General features: G+C 38.2%; 1 pseudogene; it reads right to left on the bottom strand.

The window, feature by feature from the left end:
- LOC133039230 (WD repeat-containing protein 55-like) overlaps positions 1 to 25,048 on the bottom strand; it is a 41,896-nt pseudogene that overhangs the window by 4,832 nt on the left and 12,016 nt on the right.

The following is a 25,048-nucleotide window of genomic DNA, read 5'->3' as shown; positions in this document are numbered from 1 at the left end:
TCTGAAAAAGGTGCTGAAACTCATACAAATCACAGGTTGCAATGTTTGCCTTGTTCAGCAAATAGCAACCATGATGGGGCCATTAGTGGATTAATTCAGACTACCATTCCAGTTGGACCAATTCCTACGATTGTATCCTTTGGGGTACGAAAGTACTTAATTCTCCTCTTCATTCTTGCTTTATAGTATATTATGAATAATTTTCTTATACACATACATACATATATATATACTTACAGACGGGAGGATTCCTTGACTTCCCAAAAACTTCAAATCTATTCTCTCAGGATTAAGAGGATATTTCAAGTCGTACACCAACCATGGCTAACGTTAGTCAAAATGCCCATAAAGCATGCCCATCAGCTCCTACTGATAATCCTTTAGTGATTGAACACATTCAAGTAGAATCTGAGTATGGTATAGATTTAGCGGCACTTGTTGGCTTGGATTCAGAATGTTTGGCCCCACTTGGGCCTTACACATCACGATTTTGCTCACTTGATACCTCACTGGACAAGGAATTTACCTCTTTCTTTGAGAATCTTTCCTCAATCAAGAAGTCACTATTTATTCAGCTAAGTTCTCCTTGTTTACCCTTGCTTCGCTTAACATTTGAAATCTCTGAGCAACACTACTCTCATTTGTTGGAGTATTGGAAGATACTTTGTCTTATTTTCTCAGAACGGCCTTCCATGTTAGGAAAAATTGTTGAATTCTATTTTGAGGTTGTCAACTCATCTATCCGCTATCGTCATTTGGTGGGAGAACTTGAAAAGATGGGTGAAGAACGGGATATAAAGGTTAGAGAAGTTGAAGAGCTAAATCATAAGATAGCAGGTATGAAACAACATTGTAAGGATCAAGGCTCTCCATCGAACACCTGGGTTTATACTCCCCCTTGATAATTTCATGGTATAGACCCTTTCCTTTTTTTTTAGCCCACTGTCTTGCTTAGAAGCGTTTACACAATAGTTTGTCTTTGAGGTAGAATACACATGTACTGTATTATCTTATACATATATATGTCTATATATATATGTGTGTGTCTCCAGTAGTTATGTTTTGAGATAGCTTCATTTCTTTTGTAGTGACTATCCCTTGTACCAGTTGGTGCATACACATATGTCTAAGTGTGTGATTGTGTAAATTGTCGTTGTTTTTTTTTTACTGCTTGCTTTGTAATAGGCCATTTTAGGTATTTATAATGCATATATACATATAGAACGACATTTACATTTTAAGTTAGTATTATTTTTTTTTTACAAGTTATGTTTTACTCTCACTCGTGTAGAATGTAAAAAGTAGAGAATGTTTTATCATTTCAAAAGCTAAATCAGTTAATATGCATATATATAAATATATATTGTATGACACCAAGAGTAGAGAATGCGAAGATGCGTATATATATTAAGTTTTATTTCTTAGATCTCATCTTAATAAAATAAAACTAAACTAGTTAATATATATTATGTGATACAAAGAGTAGAGAATGTGAAGATATAAATATATGTATTAAGTTTTATTATTATTATATATATATATTTAGATCTTGAGACCTTTTATTATCATTCATGGAAAAGTACTTCTTAATGTATTTTATATTTGCAACAGGAAGTGTTTGTTGGATAATATTTTACCAGGATCTAAATTTACTAACAAGTATGTTTCATCAACATCCTAATATGAATTCTAAAACAATGAAATAAACACATATAAAGTTTAGGAAATCTTACATTGGGTGCAGCGGAATATAATGACTTCTTCCGTTCAGATCTCTAGCCCTTGATTCCTTTCTGTAGCAGAGCATCACTAAGATTTGAACCTGGATCTCTTTCTCTCCTTCCTTTGATGCTGATTCTCCTTCTTGTTGGTTGATTTTCCACAGTCTTACACACTATGATTGAGATACCACATGATGTGTGTGGGCACTCACTCATTCACTCAAGGATTTCGAAATTTAGAGAAGAAAAGAAGAGCAAAGGTGGCGGCTAGAAATTTTTCTCTGAAGGAATGATGTGTATCATCTTTTCCTGAAGCCATCACTACCTATATATAGGTAACCACCTAGGTTTAAGTTAGAATTATTTGACATTAAAATAATAAAAAAATAAATGATAAAAGCCTACAATAGTGGCCGGCCTGGGCTTTGGATATTAGGCCTCACTTATGCAATTTTGCTGTTTTATCATTTCTGCATCTCATTTTCTCAAAAACGCCAATTTTTAAATTCAACCATTTAAATGTCAATTCAAATTATTTAACAACTCAAATTAATTATTAAATAATATTGTCATTTAATATATTTATTAATTAGACATATAAAGTCTCTTAATTAATAAATAAACCTAGAATCTCTTTTCTTTACAATTTCGCCCTTGCTTAGTGAAAATTCATAAACTAGACATGGTCTAACTTTAGAATTATAATTGATTAATCAAAATCAATTAACTGAGTCTTACAAGCAGTATGGTCTCAACTAGTATGGGGACCATGGGTCTATATATCCAAGCTTCCAATAAGTAGATCAAGAACTTATATCTTAAATTCACTGACTTATTAATTCTTCGTTGAATCCACGCATAGAACTTAGAATTGCACTCTCAGTATACAGAACGCTCTATATGTTCCACGATATAGATACGTCATTAGTTATCCATTGTTATAATCCTAATTTGATCAATGATCCTCTAATAGATGATCTACATTGAATAGGCACTAAGTTACCGTTACACCTTCAATGTAGTTTATCCTTAAAACACTTAGCTCCGTATAAATGATATTTCAGCGAAGTGAAATGAGATCTCCACCATTTATCTCTATTTAGCCAAGCTCGAAGGATATCATCGTTTCACTTCTAAATTCCTACAGAATTTATAGATTCCATATTTATGTTAGCGCTCCCACTCAATTATACTATCATGTTCCCAAAATGTACGTATCACCCTGACCCAAAAGTAGGCTTAACTAACAAATCAAAGAACATGTATAATACTATTGAGATCGAACCTAAACATATCAGGATTAATATCATTTGATCTAGGATCAACGGGTGATATTGAATTGAATAGATATTATGGTAAATTTTAATATATCTAATCAAAGTTCAATATCGATCCCTTCCGATGTATACTACATACATCTGATACAGGTAAACTTTGCCAATGTCCTGGAAAGGACATAACACTTATCCAAGGTGTAAGAATACCTATCGCTGATTATCATGTTAGTCTAAATCCAGTGAACTGACAAATCAGAGAATAAACTTTCGAACATATAATTAAGATTATATTCTACTGTGTTGACAACACTATAATCATTAACAAATTGATATGTTCTGGACTTAAATTGAATTCATACATTATGTAAATAATCATGAAATAAATCATGTGAACCATGCAACATTAAATGTTATTTCTGATCTTTATTAATAAGTAAATCTGATTATATTGAAATGAGTTTTATTTAGGGCATAAAACCCAACAGTGTTACTCATGTGTTAGGATCTAAGAGGGTGCAATAGCCGCTACCTTTTATTTCTTTAACGGTATAGGGTCCTTCCCAATTGGGTACAAACTTGGTTGCATGCGTCCCTCGCATCACATGGTCTGCAGTTTTTAGTACCATATCCCCTTCTTGGAATATTCTTGGTCGTACGAGCTTGTCATATGCTCGAGCTACACGCCATTGATACTGTAATAAATTACCTTGGGCTTTATCTCTTCGTTCATCAATTAGCTCTAATTCTTCTAATCGTGCTTGATGTACATCCATTCCCGCAGCCGTAGCTAATCTAGGTGATGGCACAGCTATTTCGGCAGGTAATACTGCTTCTGATCCATAAACCAAAGAAAATGGTGTTAACCCTGTAGATCCCCGTTTTGAAGTGCGATAGGCCCATAGAGCTAAAGGGATAAATTCGTGCCATATTGTAGGACTGTCGTGCACCATGCGACTTAAGACCTGCAATAATAACTTATTGAACGCCTCAGCAATGCCATTTCCTTGTGGGTAGTACCTAGTTGACTTCCCATGAAAAATTTGATAGTCTTCCAACAATTTCTTGGTTGCTTTTCCAGTAAATGGAGTGCCATTATCTGACAAAATCCTTTTCGGGAGACCAAAACGACAAATAATGTGTTCTAGAATTAAAGTGGCCACAACTTCAGTAGAGGCTTTTCTCAAAGGAATTGCTTCTGACCATTTTGTGAAACATTCTGTTGCAGCCAAAATCCAAATTCTTCCTTGAGAAGGTGGTGAAATTGGACCTATAAGGTCCATAGCCCAAGTGTGAAACGGCCAAGGGGTGGTTACGGATTGGAGAGGAATGGCTGGCGCGTGAATTTTGTCTCCAAAAATTTGGCATTTTTGACACTTTTTTGTAAATTCCATTGTATCTGCTTCCATGGTTGGCCAATAATACCCTATGCGAACGATTTCTTCAAATAGTTTCCTCCCCCCTTGATGTTCACCACAGTTCCCGTGGTGGACTTCTTCCATGACTTCCTCAGCCTCTTCTTTACTAATGCAGCGTAACAATTTTCCATTGAATATTCCTTATATGGCCTTCTCCAATCATCAACCTTAGTCATTAAGATTGCCTCAGTGCTATTAAACATGAGTTGGCAATGTGGGCAATCTCTTTGTAACTTTGCAGCGTCTTCCTCCATTTCTAACCAATAATAGCCTGCCCTCTGCAATCTTCTTGATAATTTGGGACCTTTTATTCCACACGTGATGTTCTGAATCTCCTTCATTCGATTGACAACCTCCTCTTGGTTTAAACATCTTGCCAACACCCCGTCTGATGATCGGTATTAAAGTGTTCCTTCAATGATGACATTATGCTATATTTCCTTAAGATGAGTCATTTTTGGTTTTGTAATTTTATCGATCATTTGGTGTGGCCAATCTTTGCCTGTGGTTTCTCTCTTGTACCTTGAAGTGATTAAACACTTCTGATTGATTACTTTAACCACTAATTGAATTTCTGACACTTCAATTTTGGAAGCCATAGTAGCTAAAGCATCTGCATACCTATTTTGTGTTCGGGGCATGTGCTCAAAGCGACATTCGCTATAATTCTTCGCTAGTTCTTGGACCATTGTTCGATATATTGCTAATGATGATTCCTTCACAGCGAATTCCCCTTTGACTTGTTGAATAACAAGTTTAGAGTCCCCTCTAATCGTAACTCTGCTAACTTCCATGCTTAGTGTGACCGTCATTCCCAAAATAAGTGTTTCATACTCAGCTTCATTATTAGTACAATCAAATGATAATTTATAAGCCTGAATATGATTCTTACCTGTTGGATTGGTCAACACTATTCCTGCACCTCCCCCTTTAGCGGTCAATGACCCATCAAATGTGATTGTCCATCTTTCTTGTGTTTCTTCATCGCAAATCATGGCTTCAGGTAATACTCCAGGGATCTCCTCTATGATTGATTCTTCATGGTTGTCTGGTGAACATGCCAGTAGATCAGACAAGGCTTGACTTTTTTGCGCTTTAGGATACATGACAGTTATATAAAACTCGCTAAGCATCAATATCCAACGAGCTATTCTACTGGAAGGTATGGGTTTACTCAACATGAATCTTATGGGATCCGCTTTAGTCATTACCACCACCTTATGCGCCACTAGGTAGTGTCTTAATCGTTGTGCTGTGTACACCAAAGCTAAGCATTGTTTTTCAACATAGGGATAATTAGTCTCAGCTCCTTTCATTTGTCTACTGAGATAGTACATGGGTTTTTATTTTCCTTCAACCTCTTGCGCTGATGGATGCTTCAGTAACAGCCAAATATAACAATAGTGGCACTCCTGGTACTGGTGATATCATAACTTGGGAGGAAGACAATACATTTTTAATCTTGTCAAACGATTTTTGCTATTTTTCTCCCCAATTAAAAGACATACCTTTTCTCATTAATGATTGGAGCGGGCCTGTGAGTTCTGCCAAAGCTGGTATAAAACGTCGTAGATATGAAACTTTTTCGAGAAAGCTTTTCAATTCTTTGGCTGATTGCGGTACCTTCATGGCTAGTATAGCCTGTTGGAATTTATTTTACCAGGATCTTAGATCTACTCACAAGTATGTTTATTAACACCCTAAATATGAACTTTCTAAAACGATGAAATAAACACATATAAAGTTTAGGAAACCTTACATTGGGTGCAGCGGAATAATATGACTCCTTCCGTTCAGATATCTAGCCCTTGATTCCTTTCTGTAGCAGAGCATTATCAATATCTGAACCTGGATCTCTTTCTCTGAATCTTTGATGCTGAAACTCCTTTTGCTGAATGTCTTTCTTCACGATCTTCCTCACTATGATTGAGGTATCACTTGCTGTGTGTGGGCACTACTCATACACTAAGGATTTCGAAATTGAAGAGGGAAGGAGAAAGAGAAGGGTCAGCCAAAGATAGGGAGAGAGAAGGCTCAGTTTTTTCTGAATCAGAAGTGTAGAAATTTAAGTGTAAATTTCCTAAAGCCTTCACTATCTATTTATAGCATTCCACTAGGGTTAGGTTTGACTTATTTGACATTAAAATAATGAAAAAATCAGTTTAAATTTCCTACAAAAGTGGCTGGCCCTATACAAGTGGATTTGGGCCTCACTTTTTGCAATTTTGCAGTTTTATCTTTTCTGCATGTGATTTTCTCAAAAACGCCAATTTTCTAATTCAACCATTTAAATGCCAATTCTAACTATTTAATAACTATAAATAATTATTAAATAATATTGTCATTTATCATATTTATTAATTGAACCATACAAAGTATCATAATTAACAAATATGCCCCTAAAACTCTTTCTTTACAATTTCGCCCTTACTTAGTGAAAAATTCACAAATAGACATAGTCTAATTTGAGAATTATAATTGATTAATCAAAACCAATTATATGAGTCTTACAAGCAATATTATCTCAACTAGTGCGGGGACCATGGGTCTATATAACCGAGCTTCCAATAAGTAGATCAAGAATTTAGCACTAAAATTCACTAACTTATTAATTCTTCGTTGAATCCACGCATAGAACTTAGAATTGCACTCTCAGTATATAGAATGCTCTATATGTTCCACCATATAGACGCATCATTAGTTATCCATTGTTATAATCCTAATTTGATCAATGATCCTCTATATGAATGATCTACACAGTAAAGGGATTAAATTACCGTAACACCCTACTATGTATTTTATCCTTAAAACACTTGACCCCGTATAAATGATATTTCAGCTTATGTGAAATGAGATCTCCACCATTTATTTTCGTTTGGTCAAGCTCGAAGGAGATCATCCTTTGCTTACTATTCGCCAGATAGAAGCTATAGATTCCATGTTTATGCTAGCGCTCCCACTCAATTGCACTACCGTGTTCCCAAAATGTACGTATCACCCTGACCTAAAAGTAGGCTTAACTAACAAATCAAAGAACACGAATAGCCTTTCAAGATTGAGCCTAATCATAACAGGATTAAGATCATTTGATCTAGGATCAACTTGGTGATATTGACTTGAATAGAGTCTACGGTAAGTTTAATTAAATCTAAGTCAAAGTTCAATATCGGTCCCTTCCGATGCATACTCCATGCATCCAACCTGAGCTTTACTTTAACCAATGTTCTGGAAAGAACATAGTATTTCTCCAAATACAAGTAAACTCTTGTTGTAGATTATCATATCAGTAAAACCCTGTGTCTGATAAATCTAGGAAACTTTATTCACATTGTCATGTTTACTTTCCAATGTGTTGACGGCACAATAAACAGGATCAAGTATGTGAAAAGGGTTTCAGATGAATCTATACATTATGTACATATAATCATGAAATAAATCATGTGAACCATGCAACATTAAATGTTATTTCTGATCTATATTAATAAGTAAATCTGATTATATTGAAATGAGTTTTATTTAGGGCATGAAACCCAACATAGCCTTAGTCTTATCTTCGTCTATCCTTATACCATTTTTGTGTACAACAAATCCCAAAAATTTCCCAGCGCTTACACCAAAGGTACATTTAAGAGGATTCATTTTGAGCTTATACCTTCTACTTCTTTGGAATGCTTTCTCGAGGTTGCAAATGTGATCAAATTTGTTTTTGGACTTGACAACAATATCATCAACATACACCTCTATGCTTTCATGTATCATGTCATGGAATATTTCCGTCATTGCTCTTTGATATGTGGCACCAGCATTTTTCAGGCCAAACGACATGATAGTGTAGTAGAAGTTTCCGAACGGGGTTCAAAATGCCGTTTTCTCTGCATCTTCGTTGGCCATCTGGATTTGGTTGTACCCGCTAAACCCATCCATAAAAAGAAAACATTTCACAATTTGCTGTTGCATCGACTAAAGTATCAAGATTTGGCAAAGGAAAGTCATCTTTTGGACAGGCTTTATTAAGATCCCGATAATCAACACAAATTCTTATTTTTCCATTCTTCTTCTTCACTGGAACAATGTAAGCTAGCCATATTGGATGCTTGCACGTACGAATGAAACCTGCTCTTAATAACTTTTCAATTTCTACCTTGATCGGAAGTTGTACTTCTGGCCTATAATTCCTTGAAGTTTGCTTTACAGGTTTTGCCTCAGACAATACGCTTAATTTGTGAGTAACCAACCTAGGATCTAACCCAGGCATATCTTCATATGTCCAAGCGAACACATCTCAATACCTATGTAGCAATTCTATCAATTCAGCTCGTATGGCTACAGGAAAATAGGCAGAAATGAACACAAGTTTCCTTTCTTCAGGATTTTCAGACAAATTAATTTCTTCCAACTTGTTAGTTTCGGGTTTTGGCTCTTCCTGTAGCTCAAGTGACATTGACCTATCTTCCACCTCCTTTATAGTACTATCAACTTGTGGATGAGATAGAACGAACTTATTCATAACCTCTTCTGCCATAGCAATGGTGGGGTTAGGCATACTAGCCGACCCCGCACACCGTCATAAACGATATGCTCTTTTCCCATTAGGTAATGTAACTTTTTGAACCTTCTTTTCTCTTTTGGGTTTCGCAATTGAAGGACTACATGTTGCTTCATATTCCTCCCATTTTGGTAAGCGTGCTGCACGTGGTTTTATAACCATCCCCATGTTATTTTCGGCAAGCTCGTCAAAGAACATTGCCTGGGCCATGTGAGCTTCGTCTTTAGCAAAAGGTGCCTTGGTAGCTGTGATATGAACATCTTTTCCCCGAATGTGCGCCTTGACGCATTGGTGCAATGTCGATGGTACGCAATGATGTGTATGAATCCAGTGTCGTCCCAACAAGAGATGGTATGAAGTGTCTGCTTTTATCACATGGAACCGAGTGGGTCCTCTGATTGGTCCAACCTCTAGTTCAACAGTTATATACCCCATGGTTTTTACAGACTTAGCAGCAAATCCAGTGAGCGTGATTGGTTGCGGGATTAACCCCCCTTTTACCTCTTTTATAGCAAAATATATTCCAAGTGGCATGAGATTTACTGAAGCTCCATTATCTACTAAAGCACGTTTAATTTTCAGGCCATTAATCTTCGCCTCGACATATAACGATCGATTGTGAAGGAAAGGAGACGTTTGTATGTCAGCATTGGTGAAAACAATTGCTCCTTCAGATTTTTTAGCAATATTATGCATTGGGCACCCCACCATATAACAAGAAGGGCCGTGTTGTTGGGAAATTTTAAGCAAAACTTCTGTAGCCTCAGTTCTTGCATCTTTCCCAAATTCTAAGCAATCAAAGAAGTTACTCGAAACAATTTAGTCTTTAACAACAAATCTACCATGCTGTCTGGTTTTGGTGGTTCTTCTATAATTTATTCGATATGTATGCCCCGTGATATCCCTATTGAAATGGGGGAAACTCTTCTGTGCACGTCATAGCAGCTCCTCCGTTTTGATGTTGGGGAAACGGTATTTGTTCCACTTCATCTTGATCTAAGATAATTTCCCCTTTTGCTAATCGCTAATGAAAAATTTTCCTCAGAGTGTAGCATCCCATGGTTGGGTGGTTAATCTTTCGGTGGAAGTGACAGTAGAGTTCATGCTGCTTTTCCTCTAAAGTAGGTAGTTTTGTGACAAATGGTAGTATTACCTCTCTATCCCTGATCCATGCCTCCAATAGGCTACAGATTCTTTCTTTGTTACAAGGGAATTTCGCCGATTTATCATTTCGTCGACCTTTTTTATGAACTTCAAATTTTTGTTTTTCTTGTGCCATTGCTATGTCAACACCACGTTTTGAACCCTTCCATGGGCGATTTTGATCGTTTTGGTTAGACGGCTTGGCCAGTCGACAGACAGTAGCTTCAGTATTCCTTGATTTGGCGATGACCTCTGTAAAATTGTATATAGCATGGTTTTCAATATGTAAGCGATATTCACCAAGCATACCTTTGATACACATTTTGACTAGATCTTTTTCAGCCATGGTTTCGGCACAATCAAGAGCTTTTTGTCGAAACTTTTGAGCATAATTAACAAGTCTTTCTCCGAAGCTTTGTCTTTCTCCAAACAAGTTAGCTATGCTCCATTTATCTTCAATCATGAAGAATTTGGCGCAGAATTGAGAGACCATATCGTCCCAACTCCTTACACTTCCTGAAGGCAAGCTTGCAGATCAAGAGTAAGCGCGATCAGTGAGAGATTTTGAAAACTCTCGGATCCTTAGTTCGAAATCATGGGCGTACACTCCCAAATCATCAATGAATTGGATGATATGTTCTTTAGCATTGCCGAATTTCCCATTGTACTTTCTAAATACAGGACTCATATAACCTTTTGGGTAAGGCTTCATTGCAACTTCCAAGGGGTTAGGTGGGTGAAAATCGATAGAAGTTACCGATGATGATGACTTCCCTCTTTTGACTTTAAGAAGACCGATCAATTCATCTTTTGTAACAGATTCAGAGGAAGATCGGACTTCTTCACCAACCCTTTCAGCAATCTCAGAAATTCTGATCCCTCAAACATTATCAGGTGTTGCTTGAGTTCTTTGTTCAATAGTATGTACTTGCCTTATTTGAGATTCATTCATCACACACTCTTCAGGTAAACCGCTTCTATCAATAGATGCTTCTTGGTGTGACTGTGGCAAAAGTGAGCTCAACAATTGCATCATGCCGTCTTGGGCTTTTTGAAGCTTTTCCAATCTTGTTAACACAACATCATCTGTGTTTGTCAGATTGGTACTATTATTATCATTTCGCAAGGTTTCTGATCTGATGTGATTGTCTTGCTCTCGGGTATCGGAGATAGACATTTAGATTCAAATAAGAGAACAAACTTGAGCGTTTTCCTTTATGTATTTATAGGAATAAATATATATATTAAGGAAAACACTCCCCAGTAAAGTCGCCAAAATGTTCAGGGGTTCCAGCCAAACATTTCATAATATAAAAATATATTACTTTAAATATACACATTTATCATATATATAAATATTAACATATAGCATATATATATGTATATTGCTTTAAATAAAAATAAGACACAAATTTACGTAGTTCAGCAAATTGTATTTGCCTACGTCTACGGTAGCAAACAATCAGTTGTGCATCTTTATTAATGTGAAATATTACAAGGATCAAATAGCAAATGATTTTTACATTCTTAAAAAAAAATGATCAATCTCGGGCATACGTGGTGACCTTGGTGAGCTGATGTGTTGGAATGTAGTGTGAACGGTTTGGTTTTTATAAAGGTTATCAAATAAGCAGCCTTGTTTTTATAGGAGCTTGCTAAATAGGCAGCCTGGTTTATATAGAAGCTTGCTAAATAGGCAGCCTGGTTTTTATAGGAGCTTGCTAAATAAGCATCCTTGTTTTTATAGGAGCTTGCTAAATAAGCAGCCTGGTTTTTATAGGAGCATGCTAAATAGGCAGCCTGTTTTTATAGGAGCTTGCTAAATAAGCAGCCTGGTTCTTGGCAGAGGTGATGGGATGGTTGTGTGTAGCAAGAGAATTGATGAGACGGGATGGTTGTGTAAGAAGAAAATTGATGAAACGGGATGGTTGTGTGTAAGGAGAAAATTGATGAGACGGGATGGTTGTGTGTAAGGGAAGAGAATAGGGAGCAATGATGAAAACTGAGATTTTTAGAGAGAAAATCTTCTTTTCTTCTGATGTCTTCTTTATGTGTCCTCAACCTTCCTTTTATAGGAGTTGAGTACATAACCTACCCTGAATACTATTGGAAATTATTTTACCAGGATCTTAGATCTACTCACAAGTATGTTGTTTAAACACCCTAAATATGAACTTTCTAAAACGATAAATAAACACATATAAAGTTAAGAAAAGCATACATTGATGCAGTGGAATTAATGTCTCCTTCCACTCAGATCTTTAACCCTTGTATCCTTTCTGTAGCAGAGTATAATCAAGATCTGAGCCCGAGTCTCCTTCTTCTTTGAGTTTGATCCTTCACAGTCTTCCAATCTATGATTGAGTTACTGCTTGCTATGTGTGGGCACTTACTCTTTCACTAGGGTCGAAATTGATGAAGAAGAAAAGAGAAGAGGGATTTTGGCCAGGTATAGAAAGTGGGGAAGACTCAGTCTTTCTGAAGAGAAAAATTTCTGTCAGAAAGGCTTATTGAAAACTTATGATTTGACTGAGCCATCACTTTCTATTTATAGGCAACTACTAGGTTTAGGTTAGGAATTATTTGGCATTAAAATAATGAAAAAATCAATTTGAAAAACCTCAATTAGTGGCCGGCCAAGGTGTATTAGTGGGCCCCACTTGATTTTGCAGTTTTATCAAATTTTATCTCTATTTTCTCAAAAACGCCAATTTTTCAATTCTAACCTTTTAAATGCCAAAACTAATTATTTAATAACTAAAATAGATTATTAAATAATATTGTCATTTAATTTAATTATTAATTAGACATATAAAGTCCATTAATAAATAAATAAACCTAGAAACTCTTTTCTTTACAATTTCACCCCTGCTTAGTGAAAATTCATAAAATTAGACATAGTCTAACTTTAGAATTATAATTGATCAATCACGAATCAATTAATGAGTCTTACAAGCAGAATGTTCTCAACTAGAATGGGGACCATGGATCTATATGCTGAGCTTCCAATAAGTGAACAAAATTTACCAAGTAAATTCCTACTTATTAATTCTTCGTTGAATCCACTCTTAGAACTTAGAATTGCACTCTCAGACTTATATAGAGCATATTATATGTTCCACGATATCAATATGCTATCTCATTTAACCATTGTTATAATCTTATTGTGATTTAAAGATCCTCTATATAGATGATCTACATCGAGATGGGATTTCTTTACCGTTCTCACCCCTCAATGTATTTTGCCCCTTAAAACACTTAGCTACCTGTAAATGGTGTTTAGTGATCTAATAATTAGTCAGTTAAACAAGAGCTCATCCATTTACTTCTATTTGCTAAGCTCGAAGGGAATCATCACTTGACTTCTATACACCAGTAGAAGCTATAGATTCCATATTTATGTTCAGCACTCCCACTCAATCATACTATCATGTTTCCAAAATATACGTATCACCCTGACCTAAAAGTAGGCTTAACTAATAAATCAAAGAACATGAATAGCACTCCTGAGTTGAGCCTAAGCATATCAGGATTTAGATTCTTTTAATCTTAAGATCAACTACTGATATTGACTTGGAAAGATATATATAACGGTAAGTTTGTAATATCTTAACTTAGTTGCAATATCGGTCCAGTCCAATGTATACTCCATACATTCGAAACTAGTATACTTTACTAATGTCCTGGAAAGAACATAACACTTACTCCAAGTGTAAGTATACATCATCGCTGATTATCACATTAGTGTAAATCCAATAACACTGATGAAACAAGGACCAAGTCTTTTGATTCATTTGATCACAATCACATTCCACTGTGTTGACGATACTGTGATTGTGAATAAACATATGATCTGGATTTAACTGATTTTGTGTTTAACCATAATAAACATATTAAACCATTAGCATGTAAAATTCATGCAAACATCAATCACTTCAAATTTCTTATATTGATAACTAATCAGATTGTAAAGAGTTTTATTTAGGGCATAAAACCCAACAAATACAACCTCCTTGCACTAACCTTATCCCTTAATCAACTTGTTGATCGATAAGGTTGTATCTCATTCGTAATTAACTGCTTACCCAAGGGTTTTTTATTAAAGACCATAACTCTTCCTATTATATCCTTTTATTTATCAACACATACCTTCAGCAAAGCATCAACCGAGTTCGGAGAGAGATCAACAAAGCGATCACTGCCAAGAGAAAGGTTATTTAGTATTAAAAGAGGTACAAAACACAGAGCTTACAACACTAATGATTTTTTAAAAAAACAAAAATTAGTAATACATCTTCAATATGAAATACCTGCAATCTTTAAAATATCCCCAAGAGTACAGTAAGAGTGTTCCGGTTTGTGATCCACAAACAACTTTTCGACCATTCTGTCAAAACAAAAAAAGCCACTTAAATAACTCAGTACATAGGGTGAAGGTATATGCATTCCAATGTTCAATTTATCTTCTTCGTATCTAATTTCAATAATAATTAAGACCAGATCAAATCTTCTATGGCAATCTCTTAATCGTTAAAATGGCAATGGCAACCAAGGAAGCATGTTAAACATTGTGAATCGAAAAAAAAAACATAAAAAAAAAAGCAATGTGGTACAAAACAATCAATCATAATTTAGCATTTCAAAAAGAGGTGGAAAATGGTACCTTCATGATAACAACGAAAAGTAGCTCATCTTCTGAAAACTCAGATTGAGATTAGACCTAACAAAAAGGGAATCAAGAATTGAAATTTAGATACCGTTGGTCGGTTGGCAATTTTTTAAGAGATCGAAGATTAGAAAGAGCATCTTAACCTTGTTTCTTCGAAGATTGCAAACAGATAGAGTCCCATCTCCACTAAATGAAAAAAAATGTATTAAGGAAATCATAATCAAAGGATAAAAGGGTTTGAATAATATGTTAAAATATGAAAAAGGAAAAAAAACCTTGTTCCCAAAAGCTTCATGGAATCGGACGTAAAAGTCATGTCAGAAATGTACTCTTCATGAACTTTAAAAGAATTTGTGCAAGTGCGTTGTCTGGTATCCCATACCTGCATTTAGTCATTAAAAGATAATTACCATAGTAATTAATAATTAGTTAAGACACAAGACATAAGATAATAAGATACATGATGATGATGATGATGATGATACTTTTGGAAATATTTTACCAGGATCTAGATTTACTACCAAGTATGTTTCATTAACATCCTAATATGAATTCTAAAACAATGAAATAAACACATATAAAATTTAGTAAACCTTACATTGGGTGCAGCGGAATATAATGACTCCTTCCATTCAGATCTCTAGCCCTTGATTCCTTTCTCTAGCAGAGCATTATCAAGATCTAAATCTGGATCTCTTTCTCTCCTTCCTTTGATGTTGATTCTCCACAGTCTTACACACTATGATTGAGATACCACTTGATGTGTGTGGGCACTACTCTATCACTCAAGGATATTTCGAAATTGAAGAGAAGAAAAGAGAGAGAGTGGTGGCTAGAAAGTTTTCTCTGAAAGGAATGAGATGCTTGTGCATTGTTTCCTGAAGCCAACACTTTCTATTTATAGAATGCCATCTAGGTTTAGGTTAGAATTGTATGGCATTAAAATAATGAAAAATATAAATGGTAAATCCTATACAAAGTGGCTGGCCATATTATTGGATAATGGGCCTCACTTTGCAATTTTGCCATTTTGTCATTTCTCAATCCCATTTTCTCAAAAACGCCAATTTTCCAATTCAACCATTTAAATGCCAATTATAATTATTTAATAACTAAAAATTAATTATTAAATAATATTGCCATTTAATATATTTATTAATTTAGACATATAAAGTCTCTTAATTAATAAATAAACCTAGAATCTCTTTTTTTTACAATTTCGCCCTCGCTTAGTGAAAATTCATAAACTAGACATAGTCTAACTTTAGAATTATAATTGATTAACCAAAATCAGTTAACTGAGTCTTACAAGCAGTATGGTCTCAACTAATATGGGGACCATGGACCTATATTTCCGAGCTTCCAATAAGTCGAACCGAATTTACCAAGTAAATTTCCTAACTTATTAATTCCTTATTGAATCCACACTTAGAACTTGGAATTGCACTCTCAGTCATATAGAACGCTCTATATGTTCCACGATATAGATACGTCATTAGTTATCCATTGTTATAATCCTAATTTGATCAATGACCCTCTAATAGATGATCTACATTGAATAGGCACTAAGTTACCGTTACACCTTCAATGTATTTTATCCTTAAAACACTTAGCTCCGTATAAATGATATTTCAGGGAAGTGAAATTAGATCTCCACCATTTATCTCTGTTTAGCCAAGCTCGAAGGATATCATCGTTTCACTTCTAAATTCCTATAGAAGTTATAGATTCCATATTTATGTTAGCGATCCCACTCAATTATACTATCATGTTCCCAAAATGTACGTATCACCCTGACCCAAAAGTAGGCTTAACTAACAAATCAAAGAACACGTATAATACTCTTGAGATCGAACCTAACCATATCAGGATTAAGATCATTTGATCTAGGATCAACAGGTGATATTGAATTGAATAGATATTACAGTAAATTTTAATATATCTAATCAAAGTTCAATATCGGTCCCTTCCGATGTATACTCCATACATCCGATACTCGTAAACTTTGCCAATGCCCTGGAAAGGACATAACACTTATCCAAGGTGTAAGAATACCTATCGCTGATTATCATTGTTGTCGAGTGAATTTCGCAACACCAAATTATATTATTTTATTAATACAAAAGAGAATTTTAAGAGAAACGACAAGTGCGAGTATTCAACCTAGAATGGCGAGTACTCGAGTGGGAATGGGAAAACAATCAACAAAACTGGAGAATATGAGTAAGACAGAGAATTATAGTGGTTCAGTCAGATTGTGATCTGCTTAGTCCACTGTAGCCAAGGATTCCCCTAGGTGCCATTTCATGGTGGATCACCTCTTTATATACAAAGCATGTGTCCAATCGGTTACACAAGGATCACATTCATTGTTAATCCATTATTTACATATTGAATTGCAATAATTAAACTAAACAATGTTAACATTAATAAATGAATGACAGTTACTAAGTTCATCAACGTATGCGTCTTCCGTACCTGCGAGTTGACTGTTCATATTCCGATGTACAACTCGCAAGGTTATCATTATGTTTAGGAAGTCTGCGTCTTTAGATAGTCGCTTCTTGTAGACATTGTGTGCTGAGCTGATAGAACCTAGACATGCGAGTCTATATCGCATTATAAAGGCTGTAGGGTTCCTAAGATCAACTCGTACTTACAGAGAATTGTTCTCCTGGTTTATACAAGGACAAGGGGAGGATGATCGCATATATTCGATATATGCGATCTACACTCTTGTCTCGGATACGATTAGACTTCGGTCATGCTCGCCACCTCTCGCTGGTTATATCTTAAGCGAGGTTTAAAACTTCGAGGAGTCCCTCAGGGACATCTCAGCTTTCTGTGGAAAATTTGAGTATACGTGTCCTTTTAGTGGGGGTCTGGTCTCGAGTTTCTAGGTGAGAGAAATCTCACTATAACACATGCCCCTAGTTTCGCGATGTGACAGGTGCAGTCACAAGGGAAACTACATTCGAGAGACAGGTGAAAGGTTGTCACAAGGAGGTGACCTTTGGTTGTCCATTCGAGGGTTTCGAAAAATGATGGCTATTACTTTTATTGCATTTATGGTGCCACGTCACAAAACTCTTCGGTTTCTGTGTAGGCGTGGCCATCTCTGGCCGTTGGATTGGGCGACTCTAGGCATTCCAACTGCCACGTGTCATGATCCCAATGAATGAGGGATTTGGGTATTTAAACCCCCTAATTCGAACTGAAAATCCCCATTTTCCCTCATTTTCCTTCAACTCCCTTAACTTCTTTGTTCCTTCACTCTCAGAAAAACCTCTAAGAAAAATCTCCGTAAATTGCCCAGATTTTTGCCTTTATTCGTGGGTTCCTCTGGATTCTTCATTGCTATCAAGGGCGATTCGTGGAAACAGATTTATCAAAGTAAAAGGTTAGTTTTTGAATCTTCACCATGCTTCGTTTTCCGTTTGAGTGGGGACTATATTTTCTGGGTTTTGAGTGTGTATGAGGGTATGTTTAAGGATGAATGTTTATAGATGATATGCATGAGGCTATGTTTTTTAGGTAAAAAAAACTGGGTAACTTCATAGAATATGACCTGTAAGTTGGCATAACCGCATACGATATACTTGAATAGGCACTGTTTCATGCTTTGAATACTCGTGGGTATTCAGATGAACAACTCGAATACTCGCGGCTATTCAGATGAACAATTCGAATGCTCGTGTATTGACAAGATATACTTACTTTTGATTGTTGGCTAGATCTTTTAGGATTTTATATGCTGTGAATTAAGTCGCGAGAGCATTAACTGAGTTTCCAAATGGTGGGTGTGTCACAGTATTCTAATGGTCATATACGCGGTTATATGTCCCTTGAGATACTGTGATACACCCAGCCATATGTGACATGCGTTAACGTTCAAACGAGCGTACTCTTTGGCTGGTAGATATTCTCGGAACGGTGGGAGTACCCCAGTAACTTCAGGGTCATGCTTGAAAAACGCATGCCCCTTGAGTCACTGGGTTTCTCCCAGCCGTTTCTGGAGGTATATCGCTTGGCCCAGGATGCGTGACTTATTTGCATTTTTAGTATTATCTCCACTCGCATATTGCTGGGGCGGTCAGCATTCGCAAGGATGCTGACCATTCTATCAAGTGCGACTTTATAGTTTAATGCGGGTGAGATCACTTATTTTGCTTTTGACACATTCATCACGCTGAAAAGATCTTCTATCTTTCAGATGAGCGACTTGTCGGATAGCCAACAGCTCGGCTCTAGAGGCTGTGCATTCGATGGTGAAGTTGACCTTGAGGAAGACAGCTTTCTCCAAACCTCGATTTCAGAAGAGGAGGCCGTACCAATAGAGCTAGGCCCGATGTCTTCTGCAGACATCGAAAGAATGGTGCAGGAACTTGCCGAGCCTGGGACCATCGACATTCGAGATAGCGAGTCCACAGTGTCGGCCCGCGACTACCTTATTCACTCGAGGCATTCTCCTGACGTCGAGGTCGAGGAGATGGACGATGATTGGATGGCCCCTGCTCGCGAGTCAGGCTAGGATGAAGAGGAGGCGGAAGAGAGCGGGACAGACTCGGTTGACGACACTCAGCTGAATGAGCCCTTTGCGTGTGAAGATCTGATTTCGAGGGTTTCCAAATTAGATTTCACTACCTTTGTGAGGTTAAATTTGCTGCGACTTGCGTTTCAGCGACCTAAACCGTCCCAGAGGGTGCATCTTCCGTTTACCAACCCTGCGATTATACCCACAGAGGATGTGGTAGTCTCAATATCCATTCTCCGATGTGGGGTATCGGTCCCCTTCCATCCTTTCATCGCAGCTATTTTCGGGCGATACGATGTATCACCTTTTTAGCTAACTCCAAACAGTTATCGCACTGCCCTAGCCTTCTATGCGATGTACATGGAATATGTTCATAGGGCTCCCTCAGTAGAAGAGTTCAGCTATTTCTACGACATAAAAAGCGTAGGTCTTCATAACGGCTTCTACTGTTTTAGAAAATGGGCGACTTCTGAGATCAATGGAGTAGAAGGAATGGTGTCGAACATGGGGGACTGGAAATCGAAGTGGTTCTACGTCTTTAAAGTCCCTGGGATTAGAACTGACTTTAATCGCAGACCTAGTATGTCGCGTGTTTTTTAACTTAGGCATTTTCTGAATTACTTTTGAGATCTTATGCTAACTCGCTCTTTCTTATTCTCGTAGATAGACCAGCTCGACCGGCACTTGACGCGACTCGCAGAGAGACAGCCAAAATCCTCGGGAGCCTTCCGGTACAAGATCGCGACTGGCGATTACTGTGTATAACTGCGAAGTTGCGAGAACACCAGCTGATTCCTGAGAACGCAAGTCTTCAGAGAGAGCCAGTATACAAAGAACCGTCTGGGAGGCAACAAGAGCGGATAGACAAACGCCTCTCCAAGCAAACTTCTCGACCAATCTCAGGTAATTTATCTCTTGTTATAAACTGATGTCTTGAGTTTTATTTATACTTATCTTTCATTTATCCTCGCAGATATGACTTTTTTGAAGTCCGCGCCCGTCCTTAAGATCAAGCCGAAGGGTGGAGCAACGACGACCTCGCCCGTTGTCGCCCAGAAGAGGAAGAGCGATGTGGTGGCTACCCTTGCCGCAGACTCTTCCAAGAAGCTGGCCAAGACCATGCAGGACAAGGGGAAGAAAGTCCTGATCGAACCAACTGTTCGAGCTCGCGACTTTTGGGCCATGCAGGAGAAGTTTGTGGGCGAGGAGTTCATGTCCAAAGCGGAGAAGATCCCTTCTGAGGAGCTTGTTCCGCGCTCTGTGGAGTTGGCCTTGCAGTCGATGACCCTGTTCCTAAAAGCTGCTGCCGTAGGTTCGAAGGAAGCCGACTCGTTGAAGAGGCACAATGCCCAGCTTCAGGAGAACATGAAGAGGCTGAAGCAAGAGGCGGCTAGGAAGGATAAAGAGCTTGAAGAACTTTGCAAGGCTAAGGAGCAGGCTGAGCTCAAGGCCAAGAACTCGCGGGCGAAGATCGAGGAGATGACTCGCGACTTGGAGGCCGAGAAAGAGAATGGGAAGAAACAATATGATCAGGCAGTTTCTGATTACATTTACACCACTCTTTCCAAGTCCCAGACTTCGACTTCTCGATCCTCGGAGCTGAAGCCGCTGAAATGGCCGAGGCTTTTCGCGCTATGTTGCCTACTCAAACCCAAGGTGGTGGAGGGAACCTTCCTGAAGAGGTCGAGGGTGCGGATGCTGAAGAAGCCGAGAACGAGGTCATCAGCAAAGTCGCGGATGAGACTGCTCCTGTTGTTCCAGATGCTTGATTTTCCTCTATGTTAAAACTGTTATGCTCTTTAATTTTACTTCTCTTTTTTTTTTATATATGCGGTACAGGGGTACTCGCGCTTTGTACTTAGATAAATTTCTTTTTAGTTTGGACAAATTTATATCCTCGCGGGGATAATTATCCTTTAACATTTTCGCAGTACACGGGTACTCGCGTTTTCTATATATATATATTTGCGACTTTAATTACAGCTTGGTGTAATAAGTAGAAATATTTACATGTCTTTTGATAAAATGTTGAAAAATTTAATGATCATGAATCAATTTCCTTTATATAATCAATAGTACATTCTGGCATATATACCCCCCTATACTTAGGATTTTTTTTTTTTATGAAAAATATCTAAGTATAAGTACAAGAGTAAACATAGTTTAATAATGCGAGTACTATTGATAATATAATTTTAAACTCTCGCCATTCCAAGCTCGTGGAATCGCAGTTCCATCGAGTGTTGCGAGTCGGTATGTGGCATCACCAATTTTTTCTGCGATGAGATATGGTCCTTCCCAATTATCCCCAAAGACCCCATGTGATGGGTTTTTGGTATTTGGCATTACCCTTCTAAGGACCAAGTCTCCTGCTCGCAGGGCTTTTACTTTCACCTTGGAGTTAAAGTATCTTGCAGTTAGCTCCTGGTAAGACGCATTTTTTAAGTGCGCTTGGTCACGCTTTTCCTCCAAAAGATCAAGGCAGAATAGCTGTTTCTCATTGTTCTGCGAGATGTTGAAAATATCTCTGCGTAGGGAACCTGCCCCAATCTCAACTGGCAACATGGCCTCGCACCCGTAAGAAAGTGAGAAGGGTGTTTCGCCAGTTGTAGATCGAAGAGTTGTATTATAAGACCATAGGACTTGAGGTAACTCGTCTGGCCAAGCCCCTTTGTGATCTTCTAGTTTCCCTTTAATGGTGTGCTTGATTATTTTATTAACAGCTTCAGTTTGTCCATTACTCTGTGGGTAAGCAACTGCGGAGAATGCCTTCTTGATTCCCAAATCGTCGCATAGTTGTCGCATCTCTTTGCAGTCAAACTGTTTTCCACTGTCTAAGATGAGTTTATGCGGAATGCCAAATCGACAAATGATGGAGGTATAGACAAACTCGCGCAATTTTGTTGTTGTGATGGTTGCGAGCGCTTTGGCTTCGGCCCACTTCGTGAAGTAATCTACTGCGACTACCGCATATTTGACTCCACCTTTCCCTTTGGGTAACTCGCCGATTAGATCAATTCCCCATATTGCCAAGGGCCATGGACTTGTGATAGAATGGAGGTTACTCGGAGGTTGGTGGGTATATGTGGCTATTCGCTGACACCTGTCACACTTCTTTGCAAACGCGAGAGCATCTTGTCGCAAAGTTGGCCAGTAATACCCTTGCCGCATGATTTTAATGCAAGGGAGTTACCTCCGGTATGATTGCCACAAATCCCCTCGTGTACCTCACGAAGTATGTAACCACAATCCTCTCCACCGATACATTTGAGAAGAGGTTGACTAAAACTCCTGCGATACAACCTTTGGTCATATATTACATAACGTGCGGCTCGCTGTCGCAACTTTCTTGCTTCTATTTTATCATCGGGCAAGAGCCCTTTTTCCAGATATGCGAGGATAGGAGTCATCCAGGTAATCTCCTCAACAGTATCTATTTCCATGATTACTTCTTGATTTATAGTTGGGTGAGCCAATACATCTACCGGAATCACATCGAGCAATTCAGCTTCTCTAGTTGAGGCCAAACGGGCCAATGCGTCTGCGTGTGCATTTTGAGCACGCGGTACTCGAGACACGACTATATTTTTGAACTTCTGCATCATTTCGTGGACAATGGCTAAGTATTTAACCAATCTCCCGCCTCTTGCTAGGTATTCTCCATTCACCTGGCATACCACGATTTGGGAGTCGCTAAAAGCCTGAAGATACTCGACTTTCATCTCGAGAGCAAGTTTCAATCCTGCGATTAAAGCTTCATACTTGGCTTCATTGTTAGATGCAAAAAATTCAAAACGTAAAGCAGCGTGTACCTTGAAATTATTGGGACTGATTAACAAGATCCCACTACCAGAACCTTCGCTATTTGAGGCTCCATCGACGTACAATGTCCACGTCTCTCTGCTAGCTATAGCAATGTCGCTTCTGTCCTCTATGAGTGCTACCTCGGTGCTGGGAAATTCAAGTATAAAATCTGCCAAGGCTTGCCCCTTGATCGCAGTTCTTGGTTTATACTTGATGTCAAACTGACTCAACTCCATCGCCCATTTTAACAATCTCCCCGATGTTTCTGGTTTCGCTAGAACTTGTCTTAAGGGGTAGTTCGTCAAAACTTCAATGTTGTGAGCCTGGAAATAAGGTCGCAATTTTCTTGAGGATATTATCAAGGCGAAAGCCAATTTCTCCATTTGGGGATAACGCGTCTCGGCATCCAGTAATCGCTTACTGACATAATACACTGGGTATTGGCATCCTTGGTCCTCGCGTATTAGTACCGAACTAATCGCATATTCTGAAACGGCTAAATAGATGGATAGGACTTCTCTGGACAATGGCTTTGACAAGATCGGAGGTTGCCCCAAGTGTGTTTTTAAAGCTTGAAAGGCCTGCTCGCACTTTTCGTTCCAATGGAACTTTTTGTTGCCTTTCAAAATCTGAAAAAACTCCTTGCACTTACCAGAAGATCTGGATATAAAGCGGTTTAAAGCTGCGACTTTACCTGTGAGGCTTTGAACCTCCTTTGGCTTGGTTGGTGATGGCATTTCCACCAATGCCGTGATCTTCGCGGGATTGGCTTCTATTCCTCGCTGATTAACCATGAACCCAAGGAATTTCCCAGAGCCAACTCCAAAGACGCATTTCAGTGGATTTAAACGCATCTTATACCGTCGTAATATATCGAACATGGTCTGTAAGTGGGCAATATGATCCTTCGCATGTTGTGATTTCACGAGCATATCGTCAACATATACCTCCATGGTTTTTCCAATGAGATCTGCGAACATCATGTTCACTAGCTTTTGATAAGTCGCACCTGCATTTATTAAACCAAAAGGCATTACTTTGTAACAGTATAATCCTCGATCAGTAATGAACGAGGTATGCTCCTGGTCTGGTTCATACATCGGGATTTGATTATATCCCGAGTATGCGTCCATGAAACTCAAGAGTTCGTGACCTGCAGTGGCATCAACAAGCTGGTCAATGCTAGGAAGGGGAAAGCTGTCTTTGGGACAGGCTTTGTTTAGATCTGTAAAGTCAACACATGTGCGCCATGAGCCATTAGGCTTTGGCACGAGTACGGGGTTTGCTAACCAGTTGGGGTAAAATGACTCCCGTATAAAGCCGCAGGCAAGGAGGCGGTCGACTTCTTCTTTTAGCGCTTGGTACCTCGCGGGGTCCATTTTGCGGCGCTTTTTTCGGACACCTCGCACCTCGGGGTCAATGTTCAAGCGATGACACATGACTTGCGGAGATATCCCGACCATATCTGAGTGTTTCGAAGCAAAAACATCAAGATTTTGCTTTAAAAAGGTCGTTAATTGTTCTCGCAGCTGAAAATTTAATTTAGAACCAATTTTTAAAACCTTGTTATTATCTACAGGATCTATAGGTACCTCAATTGTGTCTTCTGCAGCTTGGGCTGCGGCGGTGTGATCGAGGATTCTTGGATCCAAGTCTAGTTCATCTATATGCGGCACTTCCTCGATTTTGAGGATCTCCTGGCGAGGAGGTGGTGCCTCCAAAAAGTAGATAACATTTACCAACCTTTTTTCTGCGAGTTTAACTGCTGCGTTGTAACACTCTCGCGATTCTGACTGGACTCCCCGCACAGAACCTACTCCAGCTGGAGTAGGGAACTTCATTGTCAGATGATAGATCGAGGTTATGATCTTCATCTCCTTCAAGATTGGTCGACCAATTACGGCGTTATACGCTGAGTACTGGTCGATTACTGCGAAAT

Source organism: Cannabis sativa, chromosome 6 (assembly GCF_029168945.1).
Source record: "Cannabis sativa cultivar Pink pepper isolate KNU-18-1 chromosome 6, ASM2916894v1, whole genome shotgun sequence".
Classification (NCBI taxonomy): Eukaryota; Viridiplantae; Streptophyta; class Magnoliopsida; order Rosales; family Cannabaceae; genus Cannabis; species Cannabis sativa.
Note: the sequence above shows the minus strand (reverse complement) of the source record. Positions and strands in the feature narration are given on the sequence as shown.